The following is a 21,094-nucleotide window of genomic DNA, read 5'->3' on the forward strand; positions in this document are numbered from 1 at the left end:
GAGGGTTGCGTGGTCTTGGGTTCGTCAAGGTCCGTATGTGGGTCATCAATGTGTGCCGCGTCGTCATCATCAGAGAGTCCATCATCATCTGAGAATTGAGGAGGAAGCGGCAAAGGAGTAGGAATCGGCTGGTCAGCTGAGTCCGGCAGCACGGGTGCACGCGTGACTGAACCGGACGCAACGTCATGGAACTGTTGCCCAGTCTGTGAACTGGCAACAACCATAGCAGCGCGGGGACGCATAGCGTCTACTCCAGACTGTCTAGTCTGATGTGGGCGAGCAGAGGTAACCACACTGGGTTGCGGAGGTTGACGCACCGCGTCAAAACAAAACAACTTACTGTTGTTGTACCTCGCGAACGTCAACGGAAGGTTCCGTGCGTCGCTGAACGTCAACATGCGGCTGGCAGGGTACACTGGAACGCATGGGTGGCGGGACTCTCTCAGCTGGAGTGCGGCAGAAGGTCGCCTCAGCGTCCACAGGACGCACAACCGTGGGTGGTTGTAGGCTAGAGGTTGGTGCAGCGTCAACCTTCTCCGCACGAAAGTCCTGCATCAATGACGTTAACTGAGACTGCATGGTCTGCAGCAAAGACCACTTAGGGTCTACAGGAGCAGGTGCGGCAACAGACGGTGTGACTGCCTGATGCGGTACCGCTTTGCCTCTCTTAGGAGGTGAGCAGTCGTCGGAAGACTGCAGCGAGTCCGAACTGACCCAGTGGCTACAACTGGGCCGTTGGACTTGCGCGGAAGGGACCGACTTGCGCTTAAGAGGCCGCGAGACCTTGGCCCATGGTTTCTTACGAGAAACCTCTTCCGCAGACGAGGAATAAATGGGCTCTCTCGTCTTTGTGTGGGTGGGGCGATCTTGGGTAGATACGCCCGAAACCACGGAGGGAACGTCTGTTCGCTGATTAAAGCCTCTCGAACCCTTTGGTCGTACGACATTGCTTCTCCCCTGGACTTGGGAGCTTGCAAGAGGTCCCGGACTGGGAGGACGACAGGCACGAACAGACGAACCCTCAAGCGCAACACTATCCACAACACTATCACTCACTTTATCACTACCCACTGCACTCTTACACTTCAGCTCCTTGACGTCTGCCATGAGCTGGTTACGGTCACTAGCCAAGGACTCGACTCTCTCACCCAGAGCTTGGATGGCACGCATCATATCTGCCATCGAAGGTTCTTGAGTGCTAGAAGGGGGATCAGGAGCAACCACTACAGGGGAAGGAATAGGTTGTGGGGCATGAGGAGAGGAAAATTCAACGGAGCGAGACGAACTTCTCCTGACTCTATCTCTCTCTAGCCTACGTGTATATTTCTGGAATTCGATAAAATCGAATTCCGAAAGCCCAACGCATTCCTCACATCGATCTTCCAATTGACAGGTTTTATCCCGACAATTGGAACAAACAGTGTGAGGATCGATAGAGGCCTTCGGAAGACGCCTTGAACAGTCCCTAGCATTACACTTCCTGAATTTAGGGACTTGAGAAGGGTCAGCCATTTTGAATAAGTCAAAGGGGAATTCAAAAACTATCCAAAGTCATCAACAAATAATCCGATATCAACAAAAGAATGCAAGGATGTATTGAAGATAAAGCCTGCAAAGCGAAAGCTCAAAACTAGAAATGTGTACTTCACCAAAAAGTTGTGAAAACCAATCCAGTTAGCAACAGCGAATTAGTAGGTCTTGCCGGTGGCACGACAGAGAGAAAATTGAGTTCTGTGTTTACATTGAGTACTGAGTACCTGCCCGACAGATGGCGCTGTTGAAGTACACCCCCTACCTGCATAGCGATCGCTGGCGGATTTTGAACGTAGAGTTTTCTGTCGAGCAGCAGAGCTGCAGCTTATATAATCACCGGCTAAGTTTAATATTGAAAAATAGTTTGAACGGCCTTTCCACCTTTACTCAAGTCATACACCTATTAAAAGGTCGATGATTTGTACTCATGTAGGAACAAATACGTTTCTCTCATGAAGACATTTGACATAAAATGTTACAATTGAAAACCTACATTTCCAAAGGGAAGCAAGCAAAAAGATACGACATGACCTGACCTAACCTAAGGTGGGCATCCTTACCTACAGGGGGTTCTGTCCACTACCACCACCCTTAAAACTTGGTGTCCTTACTTTACCTTACCCTAAGGTAGGCTGTATTCCTGTGTTGTTTCCTCAGTCTGCTTTCCTTCAGAAACATGGTTTTAGACGAATCTTCTTTAGGAAAGTATGACTTCCTGACAGTAATGGACATCAATTCTGTTCAAAACAGTCATGATCACCCCAGTAATAGTTCTTATTCTATGCAAGAGGGAAATGCAGATATATTCGGCATGACAACAGCAACAAAATCCTCACCAACCATGATAATAAGGATGACTTCCATTGAGGCCTCTGTCGATCATTTTCTGGGGCTTCATCAATATCATCTTCTTGGAAGTAGCAGTGTCTACAGGACCTAAAGAAGACAAAGGTTGTAGCTTAGCTAGTAGTAATAGTAGTAGTAATAATAATATGTTATTTTTATTACTAAAATAAATTTTTGAATATACTTACCCGATGATCATGTAGCTGTCAACTCCGTTGCCCGACAGAAATCTACGGTCGGGATACGCCAGCGATCGCTTATACAGGTGGGGGTGTACTCACCAGCGCCATCTGTGGTCAGGTACTCCAGTACTTCTTGTCAACAAGACCTCAATTTTCTCCTCGGTCCACTGGTTCTCTATGGGGAGGAAGGGCGGGTCATTTAAATCATGATCATCGGGTAAGTATATTCAAATATTTATTTTAGTAATAAAAATAACATTTTTCAATATTAATCTTACCCGATGATCATGTAGCTGATTCACACCCAGGGTGGTGGGTGGAGACCAGTATACATGTTAACAAAGAAGCTAAGTATCCCGTATTTCATTTTTATTAGTTATTCAAAATAACAATAAAAAATAAATAAGTACCTGGTAAGGAAGTCGACTTGAACCATTACTCTGCCTTTAATAAGTACGTCTTCCTTACTGAGCGTAGCGGTCCTCTTAGGATGCTGAACGACTCTTAGGTGGCTAAAGTATAAAGGGCTGCAACCCCTACTAAAGGACCTCATCATAACCTCTAACCTAGGCGCTTCTCAAGAAAGAATTGACCACCCGCCAAATCAACCAGGATGCGGAAGGCTTCTTAGCCGACCGTACAACCCAAAAACAACAATAAAAGCAATCAAGAGAAAGGTTAAAAAAGGTTATGGGATTATGGGAATGTAGTGGCTGAGCCCTCACCTACTACTGCACTCGCTGCTACGAATGGTCCCAGGGTGTAGCAGTTCTCGTAAAGAGACTGGACATCTTTGAGATAGAATGATGCGAACACTGACTTGCTTCTCCAATAGGTTGCATCCATAACACTCTGCAGAGAACGGTTCTGTTTGAAGGCCACTGAAGTAGCCACAGCTCTCACTTCATATGTCCTTACCTTCAGTAAAGCAAGGTCTTCTTCCTTCATATGAGATTGAGCTTCTCTAATCAGAAGCCTGATGTAGTAAGAAACTGCGTTCTTAGACATTGGTAACGAAGGCTTCTTAACAGCACACCATAAGGCTTCTGATTGTCCTCGTAAAGGTTTTGACCTTTTCAGATAGTACCTAAGAGCTCTGACTGGGCAAAGTACTCTCTCCAGCTCGTTACCCACCAGGTTAGATAGGCTAGGGATCTCGAACGATTTAGGCCAAGGACGTGAAGGAAGCTCGTTTTTAGCCAAAAAACCGAGCTGCAAGGAACATGTAGCCGTTTCCGATGTGAAACTTATGTTCCTGCTGAAGGCGTGGATCTCACTTACTCTCTTAGCTGTTGCTAGGCATACTAGGAAAAGAGTTTTTAATGTGAGGTCCTTGAGAGAGGCTGATTGTAGCGGTTCAAATCTAGATGACATCAGGAACCTTAGGACCACGTCTAGATTCCAGCCTGGAGTGGACAACCGACGTTCCTTAGAGGTCTCAAAAGACCTAAGGATGTCCTGCAGATCTTTGTTGGAGGAAAGATCCAAGCCTCTGTGGCGGAAAACCGCTGCCAACATACTTCTATAACCCTTGATCGTGGGAGCTGATAGGGATCTAACGTTCCTTAGATGTAACAGGAAGTCAGCAATTTGGGTTACAGTGGTACTGGTAGAGGAAACTGCATTGGCCCTGCACCAGCTTCGGAAGACTTCCCACTTGGATTGATAGACTCTGCGAGTGGATATCCTCCTTGCTCTGGCAATCGCTCTGGCTGCCTCCTTCGAAAAGCCTCTAGCTCTTGAGAGTCTTTCGATAGTCTGAAGGCAGTCAGACGAAGAGCGTGGAGGCTTGGGTGTACCTTCTTGACGTGAGGTTGACGCAGAAGGTCCACTCTTAGAGGGAGAGTCCTGGGAACGTCGACCAGCCATTGCAGTACCTCTGTGAACCATTCTCTTGCGGGCCAGAGGGGAGCAACCAACGTCAGCCGTGTCCCTTTGTGAGAGACGAACTTCTGAAGAACCCTGTTGATGATCTTGAACGGCGGGAATGCATACAGGTCGAGATGGGACCAATCCAGCAGAAAGGCATCCACGTGAACTGCTGCCGGGTCTGGAATCGGGGAACAGTACAATGGGAGCCTCTTGGTCATCGAGGTAGCGAACAGATCTATAGTTGGCTGACCCCACAGGGCCCAAAGTCTGTTGCAAACGTTCTTGTGAAGGGTCCACTCTGTGGGGATGACTTGACCCTTCCGGCTGAGGCGATCTACCATGACATTCATATCGCCCTGAATGAACCTCGTTGCCAGCGTGAGCTTTCGACTTTTTGACCAAATGAGGAGGTCCCTTGCGATCTCGAACAGCTTCCTCGAATGAGTCCCTCCCTGCTTGGAGATGTACGCCAAGGCTGTGGTGTTGTCGGAGTTCACCTCCACCACCTTGTTTAGCTGGAGGGACTTGAAGTTCATTAAGGCCAGATGAACCGCCAACAACTCCTTGCAATTGATATGAAGCGTTTTCTGTTCCTGATTCCATATCCCCGAGCATTCCTGTCCGTCCAATGTCGCGCCCCAGCCCGAGTCTGATGCGTCCGAGAAGAGATGATGGTCGGGGGTCTGAACAGCTAACGAAAGACCTTCCTTGAGAAGAATGCTGTTCTTCCACCACGTTAGAGTAGCCCTCATCTCTTTGGAAACAGGAATTGAGACCGTCTCGAGCGTCATATCCTTGTTCCAGTGAGCTGCCAGATGGTACTGAAGGGGGCGGAGGTGGAGTCTCCCTAACTCGATGAACAGGGCTAGCGATGAAAGAGTCCCTGTTAGACTCATCCACTGCCTCACCGAGCATCGGTTCCTCCTCAGCATGCTCAGGATGCACTCCAGGGCTTGGTTGATTCTTGGGGCCGACGGAAAAGCCCGAAAAGCTCGACTCTGAATCTCCATACCCAGGTAAACGATGGTCTGGGAAGGAACGAGCTGGGACTTCTCTAAATTGACCAGGAGGCCCAGTTCCTTGGTCAGATCCAAAGTCCATCTGAGACTCTCCAGACAGCGACGACTTGTGGGAGCTCTTAAAAGCCAGTCGTCTAAATAAAGGGAGGCTCTGATGTCTGCCAAGTAAAGGAATTTCGCAATATTCCTCATCAGTCGCGTAAACACAAGAGGTGCCGTGGTCAGGCCAAAGCACAGGGCTTGGAACTGGTACACAACCTCTCCAAAGACGAATCTCAGAAAAGGTTGGGAGTCTGGATGGATGGGAACGTGAAAGTAGGCATCTTTCAGATCTAACGAGACCATCCAGTCCTCCTGCCTGACCGCTGCTAGGACCGACTTCGTCGTCTCCATTGTGAACGTCTGCTTGGTGACATAAGCATTGAGCGTACTGACGTCCAGCACCGGTCTCCAACCTCTTGTCTTCTTGGCCACCAGGAAGAGACGGTTGTAAAAGCCCGGGGAATGATGGTCCCGAACTATCACCACTGCCTCCTTCTGTAGCAGGAGCGACACCTCTTGTTGTAACGCTAGCCTCTTGTCCTTCTCCTTGTAGTTGGGAGAGAGGTTGATGGGAGAAGTGGTCAGAGGGGGATTACGGCAGAACGGAATCCTGTAACCCTCCCTTAGCCACTTGACAGACTGAGCGTCTGCACCTCTGCTCTCCCAGGCTTGCCAGAAGGTCTTGAGTCTGGCTCCTACAGCTGTCTGGAGAGGAATGAAGTCAATGCTTGCTTTTCGTGGACTTGGCACCCTTCTTTGACTTGCCCCGGTTACTGTCTGCACGGGTACCTCCTCTACTGGAGGCTCTACCACGAAAGGGCGGAATGAATCTGGTAGCAGGTGTATCAGCCACAGGAGTGCGGTAAGATCTCGGCACGGAAGGTAAGGTTTTAGCCTTACGTGCTGAAGAAGCCATGAGGTCATGCGTATCTTTCTGGATAAGAGCCGCAGCCATCCCCTTGATTAACTCCTCCGGAAACAGGCACTTGGAGAGAGGAGCAAACAGCAACTCTGACCTCTGACAAGGGGTGATACCAGTCGATAAGTAGGAGCATAGATGTTCCCTTTTCTTGAGGACTCCTGAGACAAAAATAGACGCAAGTTCGCCAGAACCATCGCGAATTGCTTTATCCATACTGGACATGAGCAGCATGGCCGAGTCTTTGTCAGAAGGAGCAGTCTTCCTGCTTAAAGCCCCCAGGCACCAATCGAGGAAGTTAAAAATTTCGAAGGCGCGAAAGACTCCCTTCATCAAGTGGTCCAGATCAGAAAAGGACCAGCAGACCTTCGAGCGTCTCATAGCCGACCTGCGGGGAGAGTCAACCAAACTTGAGAAGTCGGCCTGGGCAGAGGCAGGAACCCCCAAGCCAGGTTCCTCTCCCGTGGCATACCAGACGCCCGACTTAGAAGCCAGCTTAGGAGGAGGAAACACAAAAGAGGTCCTTCCCAGTTGCTGCTTGGACTGCAACCAATCCCCTAAAACCCTCAAAGCTCTCCTTGATGATCTGGTGAGGACAAGCTTGGTGTAGGCAGGCGTAGTAGACTGCATGCCTAGAGAAAACTCGGAGGGAGGAGAACGAGGGGTTGCAGACACGAAGTGTTCAGGGTACAACTCTCTGAACAGAGCCAGGACCTTGCGAAAGTCTAAGGAAGGCGGCGAAGACTTGTGTCCTTCCACATCAGATGTAGGATCATCCAGATGAGCAGCTTCATCCTCAGAAACCTCATCGCCTGAGAGTTGAGTAGCGAGAGGTAAAGGCAGAGCGGCAGGCTGAATGGCTGAATCCTGCAGAACGGGTGCATGCGTACCTGCGGATCCATCATCATGCCTCTGCTGAATAGACTGAGGGCTGGCAATGACAAAGGCAGAGGGCTGGAGTGAGGGAGGTTCTGCGGTGGTCTGAGGAGTAAGCGAAGTGGTCAGAAGCGAATGCTGGAAGGCATGAGGCTCATGCTGCATGGTATGCGGCTCATGCTGCATGGGATGAGGCTCATGCTGCATAGAAGGCGGTTGCTGCATGGTAAGAGGCTCGTGCTGCATGGGTTGATGAGGATGCCTCATAGCATGAGGCTCCTGCCTCAAGGGATGAGGAGGTTGCTGCGCAGTATGAGGTTCCTGCCTCAAGGGTTGAGGAGGTTGCCGCATAGCATGAGGCTGCTGCCTCAAGGGTTGAGGAGGTTGCCTCATAGCATGAGGCTCCTGCCTCATGGGTAGAGGAGGTTGCCTCATAGCATGAGGCTCCTGCCTCATGGGTAGAGGAGGTTGCCGCATAGCGCTGGAACCTGGCAACTCCCGATGCGGCAGCTCACGCATGGAAGCAGGAGGAGACGCAAGAACATGCGTCTGGCAGGGAGGACTGCGCAGAGGTGGAGGAGCGCTCGCAGGAGGAGGGGTGCTAACCTTTTCTGCCTGATACTCCTGCATCAAAGCCGCAAGCTGAGACTGCATAGTCTGCAGCATAGACCACTTGGGGTCCACAGAAGAAGGAGCAGAGGCCTGTTGAGGCACCACTCTACCTCTCTTAGGAGGTGTGCAGTCATCAGATGACCGCGGCGAGTCCGAACTGGCCCAGTGGCTACACCTGGGCCGTTGGACTAGCTCGGAAGGGACCTTACGTTTGAGAGGTCGTGAGACCTGGGTCCACCGTTTCCTCCTGGAAACCTCTTCCGCAGACGAGGAATTTAAGGGCTCATTCGTCTGGGAGTGGAAGTGACGATCTCTATCAGATACGCCCGCAACCACTGAGGATACAACTGTGCGCCGATCAAGGCCTGCCGAACCCTTTTGCCCTTCGACGTTGCTTCTCCCCTGGGCTTGGGAGCTTGCAAGAGGTCCCGGACTGGGAGGACGACTGGCACGCACAGAAGTATCCTCATGCGCAACACTGACACTGACACTAGGCACAGCACTGGCACTAACACTTCCCACTGCACTCTTCACTTTAAGTTCCTTGACATCTGCCAAGAGAAGATTGTGGTCACTAACTAACGACTCCACCTTATCACCAAGAGCCTGAATGGCACGCAACATATCCGTCATATCAGGCTGAGCACTCGTAGCAGGTTCGGGGGTCACCACCACAGGGGAAGGAAAAGGTTGAGGGACATGGGGAGAGGAATAAACCAAAGAGCGAGAAGAACTCCTCCTAACTCTCTCCCTCTCTAACCTAGTTGTATATTTGAGGAATTCATTAAATTCGAATTCCAAAAGCCCAGCACATTCCCTACATCGATCTTCCAATTGACAGGATTTTCCCCTACAATCGGAACAAACGGTGTGAGGATCAACAGAGGCCTTCGGAAGACGCCTATTACAAGTCCTAACACTACATCGCCTAAATTTAGGAGCTTGAGAGTGGTCGGACATCTTGAATTTAGTGAACAGTCAAGGGGGAATTCCAAAGTAAAGCAAAGATCGTTAACCAATAATTCAAATTAATTCCAAAAGCTATCTAAGCTAAGGGAAAAGCTTCCTGTACAGCGAAGGCTAAATTTTAGAGCAAATACTTCACCAAAACCGTGAACAAAGACTCCAAAATCAACAGCGTATCCATGTAGGTTTTGCCGGCGGCACGACAGAGGAAAAATTGAGGTCTTGTTGACAAGAAGTACTGGAGTACCTGACCACAGATGGCGCTGGTGAGTACACCCCCACCTGTATAAGCGATCGCTGGCGTATCCCGACCGTAGATTTCTGTCGGGCAACGGAGTTGACAGCTACATGATCATCGGGTAAGATTAATATTGAAAAAATAATAATAATAATAATTATAATGATGATGACAACAACAATTGTTCCACAATAATGGACATAACATCTCTAGAAATAAGCGTAGATGACTGGCAAAAAAAATGTCACATGACAGAAAAAAAAAAAGTTCTGCTTGGTGACTTGGATGGCGACTGCAAGCGGCAACCAGTTCTGGCACTATAGAAAGTGGGATATTACTGTCTGAAGGCATAGAATTTGGATAATTTTATTCAACTGTAGAACCTAGGTTATGATTAGTCTCCAGCTCTAGGGTATTCTTCTTCACGCAAGGGGTTAACTTGGTCAGTGGCCACTTTCCTCTTGGTAAGGGTACAAGAGACTCTTTATTTATGGTAAGCAGCTCTTTTAGGAGAAAGACACTCCAAAATCAAACCATCGTTCTCTAGTCTTGGGTAGTACCATGATGTTGCACTGACTTGGGTTAGAGTTCTCTTACTTGAGGGTACACTCAGGAACACTTCTATCTTATTTCTCTTCTTGTTTTGTTGAAGTTTTTAAAGTTTTAGGAAATATTTATATCAATGTTACTGTTTGTTCTTCATGAGTCTTTTTATCGTTTATTTATGACATATTTGTTTTTGATGTTGTTATTAGTTTATATATGACATGTCTGTTTTGACATTGTTACTTATTTTAGAATGATTTATTGTTAATTTGTTCTCTTCATTTATTTATTTCCTTTCCTCACTGGGCTATTTTCCCTGTTGGACCCCTTGGGCTTATAGCATCCTGCTTTTCCAACAAGGGTTGTAGCTTAGCAAGTAATAATAATAATAATAATGGGTTCAAAATATTTTATCCATTACAATTTCCTAACTTAAATACCAGGGTAAAATTTTACTGTATTATAGTACAATATCCCCAATGAAGAAAACAATAATAATCTCTGATGTAATTATAGGGGGTTTGAACAATTACGATGAAAATAGGCTATATGGCAGATATCCTTACTTTTTAAAACTCTAAAAGTTATGACTGACAAACCACATTTCTAAAGAGAATCAAAGATAAGGTTATAACCAAATGTAGGATTCACAACCTAAACTAACGGGGAACACTACAACCAATTTGAATAGTATTAATTTTGGGGGATGCGAGAGAAAAATTTATTCACACAAAAGTAATTCTTCTTCAAAATATTCAACATAAAAAAAGTCTATAACTGTTTGAGGTAAGAGGAAAGAACCATTAAATTGCCAATGTTTGAACTCGAATTAGTCAACTTGAATCAATATCGATCTGCAACTATAGTTGAGGGTAAAACTCTAAAACATTTAATCGGGTCCAATTTCCTAAATTAGGTACAGCACATACCCCTTGGACCAACATATCCTTAACTTGTCCCAAGACAAGTCGCAACCCTATGCTTAGCGGTATGTTGATAGTAAGGAAGCCAGTAGGTGTGAGTAGGGTAATGTTACACCCTGTTAGATAAGGATACGGCTCCTAGGTTAGGTGGGGAACCTGGCTTTTACATTTTATCGGGTAACTATTTTAACCCTTTTACCCCCAGGCTATTTGGAAATTTCCAACCCTTAACCCCTAGGGGGTTATTTTTTCCCAGCACATTTTACAGTATATTTTTTTTAAATTGCTCTAAAAGCCTTAATTTTTGTCATAGAGAGGTCAGGTTGGTCTCATTCTCTTGGAAAATGCCTGATTTTTCTCAAAAAATTATCAAAAATATAAAAAAAATTTTATAGCATTTTTTTGCAAGGATGTACCGGTACGTCCATGGGGGTAAAGGGATGGCTTTTGTGAAACGTACCAGTACGTCCTTTGGGGGTAAAAGGGTTACCCTGCATTATTCCAATAAACCGTTACTAGTGCATTCATAAATCTCTAATAACCATCGATTACCGGGTAATAGTAACCAAGGCAATCAAATTCTAAGTTTTTATACAGTAATTGATAATTAATGTTTGTATTAGCCCACGGGGCAAATCCGCATAGCAAAACATATTCCAATTGCAATGAGGTATTTAATTGCGAGAGAAGAAAGCAAACAACAGATCATTAGGTTATCATTATTAATTGCTAAGCTACAACCCTAGTTGGAAACGCAGAATGCTATAAAACCAGGAGCTCCAACAGGGAAAATAGCTCAGTGAGGAAAAGTATAGAAAAAATTAAATATTTTAAGAACAGTAGCATTAAAATAAATATCTCCTGTATAAACTATAAAACCTTTAACAGAACAGGAAGAGAAATAAGATAGAATAGTGTGCCCGAGTGTACCCTCAAGCAAGGGAACTCTAACCCAAGACAGTGGAAGACCAAAAAACAGAGGCTATGGCATAACTCAAGACTAGAGAACATTTTAATGTTTTTATGTTGACCAGGCTGACATGAGTCTTTTTATAGTTTATATATGACCTCTCTGTTTTTGACGTTATTGATAGTTTATATAGGACATATCTGTTTTGACGCTGTTACTGTTTTTAGAATGATATATTGTTAATTTATTCCCATCATTTATTTATTTCCTTACTTCCTTTCCTCACTGAGCTATTTTTCCCTGTTGGAGCCCTTAGGCTTATAGCATCTTGCTTTTCCAACTAAGGTTGTAGCTTGGCTAGTAGTAATAATAATAATAATAACAACAGTTTGATTTTGGAGTGTCCTTCACCTAGAAAAGTTGCTTACCCAGAGAAAAGTGGCCACTGAACAATTACAGTACAGTCACCCCTTGGGTGAAGGTGTTAATTGAGGAGGCAGTTTTAACACAATGAACACTGTTACGAATGACTCCATAGAAAATGGGAAGGAAAGTCTCATTTCCTTTGTGTCCAGAAGTCCTGGCAAACAAAAGCTCCAGTGTTTTGACTGTGTCATTACTATTTAAAGATTTAAAGGCCGCTCATGAATGGCAGAGGCAAGGGACAGTGACACTAACCTAGAGACTGACCATATATACTTATAATTAGCGCCCAAGCACACTCCCCACCCAAGCTCAAGACCAAGGAAGGCCAGACAATGGCTGATGGATACACCTATAGACTCCCCCAAAAACCCACATCCTTAGCTCACAAGGATGGTGAGGTTACAGCATCAAAGAAACTACCGACTTTGAGCGGGACTCGAATCCCAGTCTGGCGTTCACCAGTCAGGGACGTTACCACATCGGCCACCACAACTCAGTTTTGATTTCAGCGACTTTTTTTATGATGATGAATGGACGAAGTTAAAAAAACATCAAGGTAAATATGTGATACTTTAATTTCTAGCCAAATACAAGAGCCATATATCTTTTCTACTTGCTATCTTGAGTTTTAAGCATTTCTGACCACAATTAACCCTGGATAGGTACGATGGGTCGTTTGCGACCCCGAGCGTCAAAAAAAAACAGGTTTTTCTCACGTGACTCACCCCCGTGACTGAATTTGTGGGTGATCGACCTGCAGGAGGTGTCTCCCCTACACGCTCTAGTAGTGTCCAGATGTGCATTGCTGTAGCTGTACTCCTTCCCCGATTTCTGAGACGAGTCGGGGTCGTTCGCGACCGAGTTTACCCTTCTAAGGTAGTTTGCATAATTATCAAAGTTATTACGTATTATGAAATTGTCGTAGAATGGTGCAACTTGTATAGGTTATCAGTTGTGGAAAGTCTTGGTGGATTGTTTGGCTACCATGTGCATGATTTTTTTTTTAGTTAAAATGTCGTTCATCACCACGAGGACCATTTTACCGCGAGTGCCCCTTTTTCATTTTTTTTCATTTTTTTGCCAAGTCATTTTTCCGTAAGATATTGCGAAATAGTATCGTAAAACTTTTGCTTTTTTAGTGTTGGAAAGTGTGTCTAGATGATCTGGCTACCCATGCGTGATTTTGTTTTTGTCAGATACGACGTAGTTATTGGTATATTGGGTATTTAACTGCGGTTGCCAATTTCTGTTTTTTTCAATATTTGTAAAAATTTACTACGTAGTAAGGAATTGCCGTATATTATTGATTTTTTTTTTCATGTTTGTGTTAGAAAGTGTGCCTTGATGGTTGGGCTAACACGTGCATGTCTTTTTTTTTTATCTGAGATGCCGTATATTAGAATGTTGGGCATTTTTCCGCGAGTGCCCCTTTTTATTTGTTTTGCATTTTTTTGCTTAGTCATGTTACCGTAAGGAATTGGCAAGTAGTGTCGCAAAACTTATATTTTTATAGTGTTGGAAAGTATTTCTAGATGATCTGGCTACCCATGCCTATTTTTTTTTTTAGCCAGATATGGCGTATATATAAGTATGTGTTCGATTTTCCTGTGATTGCCATTTTTTCGTTTTTTCCCATTTCTTTCAAAATTACTACGTACTAAGGAACTATCACAGAGTAATATTTCATTTATATGTTTATTTGTCGGAAAATGTGCCTTGATGGTTTGCCTAGCACGTGGCTGAAATTTTTTTTTTCTGAAATGCCGTATATTAGAATGGCCATTTTTCCACGATTGCCCCTTTTTAATTGTTTTGCATTTTTTTGCTTAGTCATGTTACCGTAAGGAATTGGCAAGTAGTGTCGCAAAACTTATAATTTTATAGTGTTGGAAAGTGTTTCTAGATGATCTGGCTACCCATGCCTATCTTCTTTTTTTAGCCAGATATGGCGTATATATAGGTATGTGTTCGATTTTCCTGTGATTGCCATTTTTTCGTTTTTTCCCATTTCTTTCAAAATTACTACGTACTAAGGAACTATCACAGAGTAATTATTCATTTGAATGTTTATTTGTCGGAAAATGTGCCTTGATGGTTTGCCTAGCACGTGGCTGAATTTTTTTTTTCTGAAATGCCGTATATTAGAATGTTAGCCATTTTTCCGCGAGTGCCCCTTTTTATTTGTTTTGCATTTTTTTGCTTAGTCATGTTACCGTAAGGAATTGGCAAGTAGTGTCGCAAAACTTATACTTTTATAGTGTTGGAAAGTGTTTCTAGATGATCTGGCTACCCATGCCTATCTTTTTTTTAGCCAGATATGGCGTATATATAGGTATGTGTTCGATTTTCCGGTGATTGCCATTTTTTCGTTTTTTCCCAATTCTTTCAAAATTACTACGTACTAAGGAACTATCACAGAGTAATGATTCCTCTAGATGTTTATTTGTCGGAAAATTTTGTTTACTTTTTTTTTTATTGAATATCATCAAATTTTTTTTAGCTAAAATATATTGTTTTACATTTTTTTTTTTTTCGATTTTATTTCCTTTCAAAAAAAATTTTTTGGGTCAGAATTTTAATTTTATAGTCGTAAAATAATCGACAATTATCCAGCAACCCACCATACAATTTTTATGCATATCCAATAATAATTAGATTAGTAAATAACACCTTGAAATTGACATACCCTTCCTACATTTCAAGTGGCAGATTAGGGAGTCTGAGTCAGTGTGGTTGGCGGCCATTTTGTGGACATATCCGAAGCGTAAGCTGCCCTATCTATATATATTCTTGTTCCCTATAGAATTTGTGATATTTTGGTATATTTTTACCTGCATAAATATCATATTATATATTAAATATATGTATTTTTTTACGAAATTTCTAAGTACTCAAAAAATTACCTTTAGATATGGCCCCTGATATAAATGTAATTTACAAAATAATGAAGATTTTTTTACATATTTCTATTTTAGGATAACATATGTTTATTCCCTAAAAAAATTAGCCACTTCCTATTTCATTTGGGTACCCAAAAAAATTCATGAAATTTGGACAAATTTTTTTGGCCAAAAAAAGTTACCCTTTTTTTTCTCATTTCAGATCTTCACCTCCATGGGTCTGACTTCATCCAAAATACATCAAGATGTGTCCTAAACATTCAAGAATCAATTCCTAAAAGGATTTGTGTATATATGTATAAACTTTTTTTTTATGAATTTTTATGTCAGGTCTTTTTTTTTTCTACTTAATTTTTTAAAATATTTATAATAAATAGTTTTTCTGCAGATGAGTAGTATTTATTTTTACAGTTGTTTTAAGCATTCATTGAAGTTTTTTTTGGCAAAAGAAAAAAGGAGGTTACTGCAAAAACTGATTTTTCAAGAATTTTTTTTGGCGTCGGGGTCGTTCGCGTCCGAGTATACCCTTAAAGGGGTGTCCGAGGAGCGTACCTATCCAGGGTTAAGGGAGACCAGTGTTTTTGAGGTGGCGAAATGCTATAACAAGTGATTTGCAGCAATAATAATGATCAGAAATTCAAAATAAGCACAAAATAACCAGTTGGAAAAATATATGGTTCATGTAAGTGGCTGCAAATTAGGGTAGTTTGTAGCGCTACGGCCAAGCGTCCTAATTTGCTTATTATCGCTCCCACTTTATAATACTCCCATTTTCTATGAATGAAATCAGATCTGGCCGTCACCCTACAAAGGCTCCATATTCAGCGATTTTGAATATTAATCATGTAAGTACACATGGGATTTCAGTATTTAACTACAGTATGTAGTTAATTATATTGTTGTGTAACAGGGGGGGGGGGGGAAGACCAAGGACACGACTTTTAGCATAGGTTAGGTAGGTTTTTTTAAATTAGTTTCTCCCGCCAAAATCGTTTTTAAAACGACGGCCGCAATTGAGAATATTCCCGTTTTCTACGAGCTCGACTTTAGAACGACGGCCACAGTCCACCCCACTTTATAATACCGTATTCCCATTTTCTATAAATGAAAACGGATCTGGCCGTCACCCTACAAAGGCTCCGCAAGTTAAAGTATAGTTATCTATGACTCACTCCACGTCCTTTAAATTATTTTTGTTCCGCCATGGCTCGCTATGCTCGCAAAATTAACATTACCTCACTGCTCTTATGGTTTTTTTTGCTTAGCCGTGGCTCGCTACGTTCGCAAAATTAACATTACTTAAACGCTCCTATGGTCTGGCAAGCAAACGGAGAGTGTTTTCCTCATGATCGATTGCCGACATTGATGAAATTACACTAAATTTTGAAAAAAATTACACCAACTTACAAAATAGATTGTATTTCCCTCTTGGAGATATTTTTATGTGATGGTGGTAAAGCTGACATTGAAGAGAGAGAGAGAGAGAGAGAGAGAGAGAGAGAGAGAGAGAGAGAGAGAGAGAGAAAAGCATTGTAGATCAACATCTGGGAACTTGTGCATAAATATCTGGAAGCTCGTAATTGGTTTAAAACCCCAGGTAATGATTATGTCATACAAAAAACACACCTGGCAAAAGCAAATTCAAGGAACATATTCGCTCGCTTGCGACAACGTCAAAACTCAAAAAAATATATTTTTGAGTTATCCATATAGACATATTCATCTTCAAATGCTGATTTTTTGGGGGCAAAAGTTTCATAATTGTTGCTAAAAAATTGATCGCTAGAGGCGCTAAATTTCCTAACGACATACATTAATATGATAGTGTTTTAATTGATTAAAATGGCTCTCCTGAAAAATAGCTATTTTTGAGTTATGACGACATTGTCGCAAACGAGCGATATGCACAATAACTCACCATCAATGGAATAATAGTAAGAAATAACCTTCACATTTTAATCGACCGATACGTAAGTTATTATACACCGGCTCATATTAAACATAGAGAAAAATGCAAAACTAACCAGCAATTGTCCATTTCTTATGACAAATTCCAGTTTCACCAGTGATTAATGTATCATATCGTCACCATCATAAACTAATTGCCTAAGTCATTTTCTCCACTTGTTGGGAACTCAAAAAAAAACCTTCTTATTTCCTAATTCTTTATATCATTATCCTGAGTTTCAATTCACAAATTCTTAGCAGAAGAATTTGTTAATTAGAATTTGTTAATTGAAGCTCCATAAAATGATATAAAGAATTAGGAAATGAGAAGGTTTTTTTTTTTTTTTATTTCCCAACAAGTGGAGAAAATGACTTAGGCAATTAGTTTATGAGGGTGACGATATATTAACCAAAGTGAATATAAATATTATAAATTAAAATGGTCCACCTATATCTTAAGGTGTTCTGAACGTAACTGATGACAATTTAAAATGCAAAACCATAGCTTTTCAGGTATGGTAGTTGACCCACCATAACTCCAAAAACCTAGATTTCTGACAGAAATCATTAGAAATATTAAAAGCATCTATATTTACTGCATTCATGTTTGAGATATTTATGGGTTCAGCTGTTACCAAGTTGTGGAATGATCTTCCTAATCGGGGAGTTGAATCAGTAGAACTTCAAAAGTTCAAAGTTGGAGCGAATGTTTTTATGTTGACCAGGCTGACATGAGTCTTTTTATAGTTTATATATGACATATCTGTTTTTGACGTTGTTACTTTTTTTAGAATGATTTATAGTTAATTTATTCTCATCATTTATTTATTTCCTTACCTCACTGAGCTGTTTTTCCCTATTAGAGCCCTTAGGCTTATAGCATCTTGCTTTTCCAACTAGGGTTGTAGCTTGGCTAGTATTATTAATAATAATACTAATAATAATAACTATTCTGATGTAAATACCCCCCCCCCCCTTACACAACAGTTTCCTTACCTAGGAGTACGACAGGAGAAGCTAACTTAAAAAACCCACCTAACCAATGCTAAAAGCCGTGTCCTGCCCCCCGGAACCCCCCCCCCCCTTACACAAACGTTTTTATTCTATACAAGATAACAGTCGGAGCGATTATAAGCAAATTAGGACGCTCGGCCGTAGCGCTACAAACTACCCTTTTCTTCTATTTCATTAAAATGTGGTTTATCAGTCATAACTTTTGGAACTTAAAACCAACTAATATTTGTAAATTATTGGTTTCCCACAGCGGCCAGTTCCACCCGTGTGGATTAAAAATGGACATCAACTAACCTAAACTTTCCCCCCTAACCTAACCTACAGGCCGTGTCATTACCTACTTACCTATCGGGGGCGTTAAGTTAGACATAATAATACATACAGGTGGCCGCTATCATACATACATCCCTTAAAAATATAAAAAATATCTATACACAACATTCCTGTTTTTAAAACCAGTAAAAGATATCAAAGTAAAAATATAGTGGGCCCAGAAACACTTCATATATTCTTCACTGGGAATATTGTTACAGTAAATATTAACCGAATGGACTGGTGCTACAGTAAATATTTACCCAGCTGAGCGTCCCAACCAACTACAAAGGCTCCAGGATTTCTAAAGTTCTTCTAAAAGGGGGGGTGTCTGCCGTTTATGGGGACAGGGATATCTTTCTTATTACTAGCCAAATCGTATTTCATTATGGGGTTGATGTTCTTTACAATTTTCTAACTTACCATAATATGATGTTAATTTATCGTTTTGACTAATAACACAATTTACCTTTACCACGGCAATATTTTCTAAGTTCAGCATGGTCCGTACGCAAGTCACGGGTAGCTCCTGCATAGTTTCCAACTTTCCCGATAGACAGAGCCCGTGTCATCCCAGTCTAAGAAACGTTCGGTTTTACAAATTAATACTGTCCCGTCAATCTACATATTTACCCCTTAGTTAAGTATGTAGTTTATAAGGACACGTCATGTTTAGTGACATTTGATACTGCTTGGATATTTATCATGAATTGTTATGTTAGAAAAAGGCCGTTACAATGCGTCGTACGCTGAAGCCACGGCCAACTTACTCGGTCGTAAAATTTCCCGCAATCCTTGTTTCCTGCCTGATTATAATAACACCCGTTTGGCGGCGCTCGATTCGCATATCAGCTGGTCGCGCAAGCATGAACAGTTTTCGATGTTCGTACGTATGTTTTCGCTAATTTCAACAATTTTCATTTTAATCTCTTGTTAAGATTGTTATTTCTTTCGAAATCGTCCCAAAATTATGCCGAATACTATTTTGTTTTATATACAAACAAAGGTTAGGTTATCCAGCATCTAGTTAAGATATTTCGTCAGATAAAGCCAGTGTCAAACAAAGCAACCGAACTAACCCTTTCGTGGGCCGCGTGATTTCAAATTTTTAATCCCCCCCCCATGACCCGAGATTGACCTACAGCCGACCCTTTCCAGCTCTAACCGCCGTGATGGATAGACCTGTTCCGTATAGTTTCTCTGTGAGTGATATTTTCGAGTTTATCTCCAGTATTGATCAGCTTGATGCAATTAAGACTCTCGGAGTTTTACAGCTACGTGATTTCACTCGTGTTACCCCCGAATTCTTTCACTATTTATTTCGAGAAGGCCTCTTAGGGGATTTTAGAGGTACATGTAAAAAGTGTAAAACAGGTGATGTGGCCCTGATGTGGTTTTAGCGACTACGAAATTTAAGGTAAGCCTGAATAACCTAGAATATGATCATGTGGATTAGATATAATTTTGAGTGCTGCCCAAAGCTTCTTTTCTGTAGGTGAGAGACTTACGAAGGGGGTCCGGGGGCTTGCCCCCGGGTAGGGGTAGTGACCTGGGAACTACTAGGATTGGTTAGGTTTGGTTTGTGGGGTTTGTATGTTAGCAACAGTGTTTGGGGGGTCGCAGGGGGGCGTAGCCCCCCCGTTTAGTTCACGATGAAGGTAAGGACATGGCTTGTAGGACAGGTTAGGAGGGGAATTTTGGGTTAGTTGTCCATTTTTCTCGCACATTTCCGACATCCATGACCAGAGGGTTCCTTCGGTTTTACAATTTAATACTGTCCCGTCAATCTACATATTTACCCCTTCGTTAAGTTTGTAGTTTTTAAGGACGCGTCATGTAATCATTCCCGTAAAAAGAGCCGATTTCGGACTTTTTTTACTCGATTTCAAGAAACATTCAGTTTTACAATTTAATACTGTCCCGTCAATCTACATTATCTAACAAATCATTCCCGTAAAAAAAAAAGAGCCGATTTCGGACTTTTTACCTCGATTTTCGGCCGGTCGAAGGGCTGTCCCCATAAACGGCAGAGGCTCCTAAAAGGGAAATGGCCTTTAAGATACACAATTTAATACATCAAAACACCTAAAACCTATATTTCACATCTATAATGACAATTCCTAAAACATTTCAGTTGACCGAAACTTGCTAGGCTACGACTGTCGGTGTTTAGTAATAGCCGTAACCTAATACCTTAGTTAAACAGCTAGAATAAGGCTAAAAATGCTAATTGATCATATCAAAATTACCAGAAACTAAGATAATCAATTAAATATTAATATCACGACATATTGTAGCCGAAATACGATATAACAACGCAATTATGGGTTGGGGTTTTGGGAAGCAACCGGCTATTGCTTACAAATATGGCAATTTTATCAAATAAAGTCAATGTTATAAGTGTTATCACAACCATAAGTTAAAGTTTATTAGTAAATTAATATAATTACACAAAAAAAAAAACAAGGATAACATGCAATAATTAATTAAATAATGGATAATAACTTACATGTAGACACCTTAGAAGCACAATTTCCAACAAACTTTTCTTTCGAATCTTTGTTCCAAATGCCACGTTTTCTCCATTACGTTCAGGTTTAGTTGTTTTCCTTTACATCGGCACATCTCTTTTTTACCTTTTTAATTCCATTTCTTTGATTTTATTTTACTTTTTTCACATTTGGTATATATATTCTTTATTTTTTTCTATTCATATCTAAGTCAAAACTTCTAGATCTTTAAACAATTCTTACATTTACCAAGATTTAGCAGATTATTTCATTACAATCCTGTATTTTACATGGGTCATATGTCGTCTTTAGAAGGAAACTACAGTATCATAATTTACTTGGGCCATATGGTATCTTTAGAAGGAAATTGAAAGTGGTGTGGGTGAAAGTATAGATAAGCTCTTGGAGAAAGAATAAATACTTTAAGCATGAGAAGGTTCAAATTATTTTTTCTAAATTTGCTTCATAATTGTTTAACAGCAAATGGAGCCTTTAAGTTAT

General features: G+C 41.9%; 1 long non-coding RNA gene across 4 annotated transcripts in view; it reads right to left on the bottom strand.

Annotated features, from left to right (window-relative positions):
- The window catches only part of LOC137651310 (uncharacterized), a 46,251-nt gene extending 25,560 nt beyond the window's left edge, over positions 1 to 20,691 (bottom strand). For 2 of the 4 annotated variants that reach the window (XR_011046082.1, XR_011046081.1), the window contains exons 1-2: positions 20,593 to 20,691; positions 2,094 to 2,469 (exon numbers count right to left, since the gene is read on the bottom strand). This is a non-coding gene — a long non-coding RNA (uncharacterized lncRNA). The remainder of the gene's footprint in view (positions 1 to 2,093; positions 2,470 to 20,592) is intronic. The other 2 variants (XR_011046084.1, XR_011046083.1) reach the window with 2 other exon arrangements.
- Between the last annotated feature and the right edge of the window lie 403 nt (positions 20,692 to 21,094).

The sequence above is a fragment of the Palaemon carinicauda genome, chromosome 12 (genome assembly GCF_036898095.1).
Source record: "Palaemon carinicauda isolate YSFRI2023 chromosome 12, ASM3689809v2, whole genome shotgun sequence".
Lineage (NCBI taxonomy): Eukaryota > Metazoa > Arthropoda > Malacostraca > Decapoda > Palaemonidae > Palaemon > Palaemon carinicauda.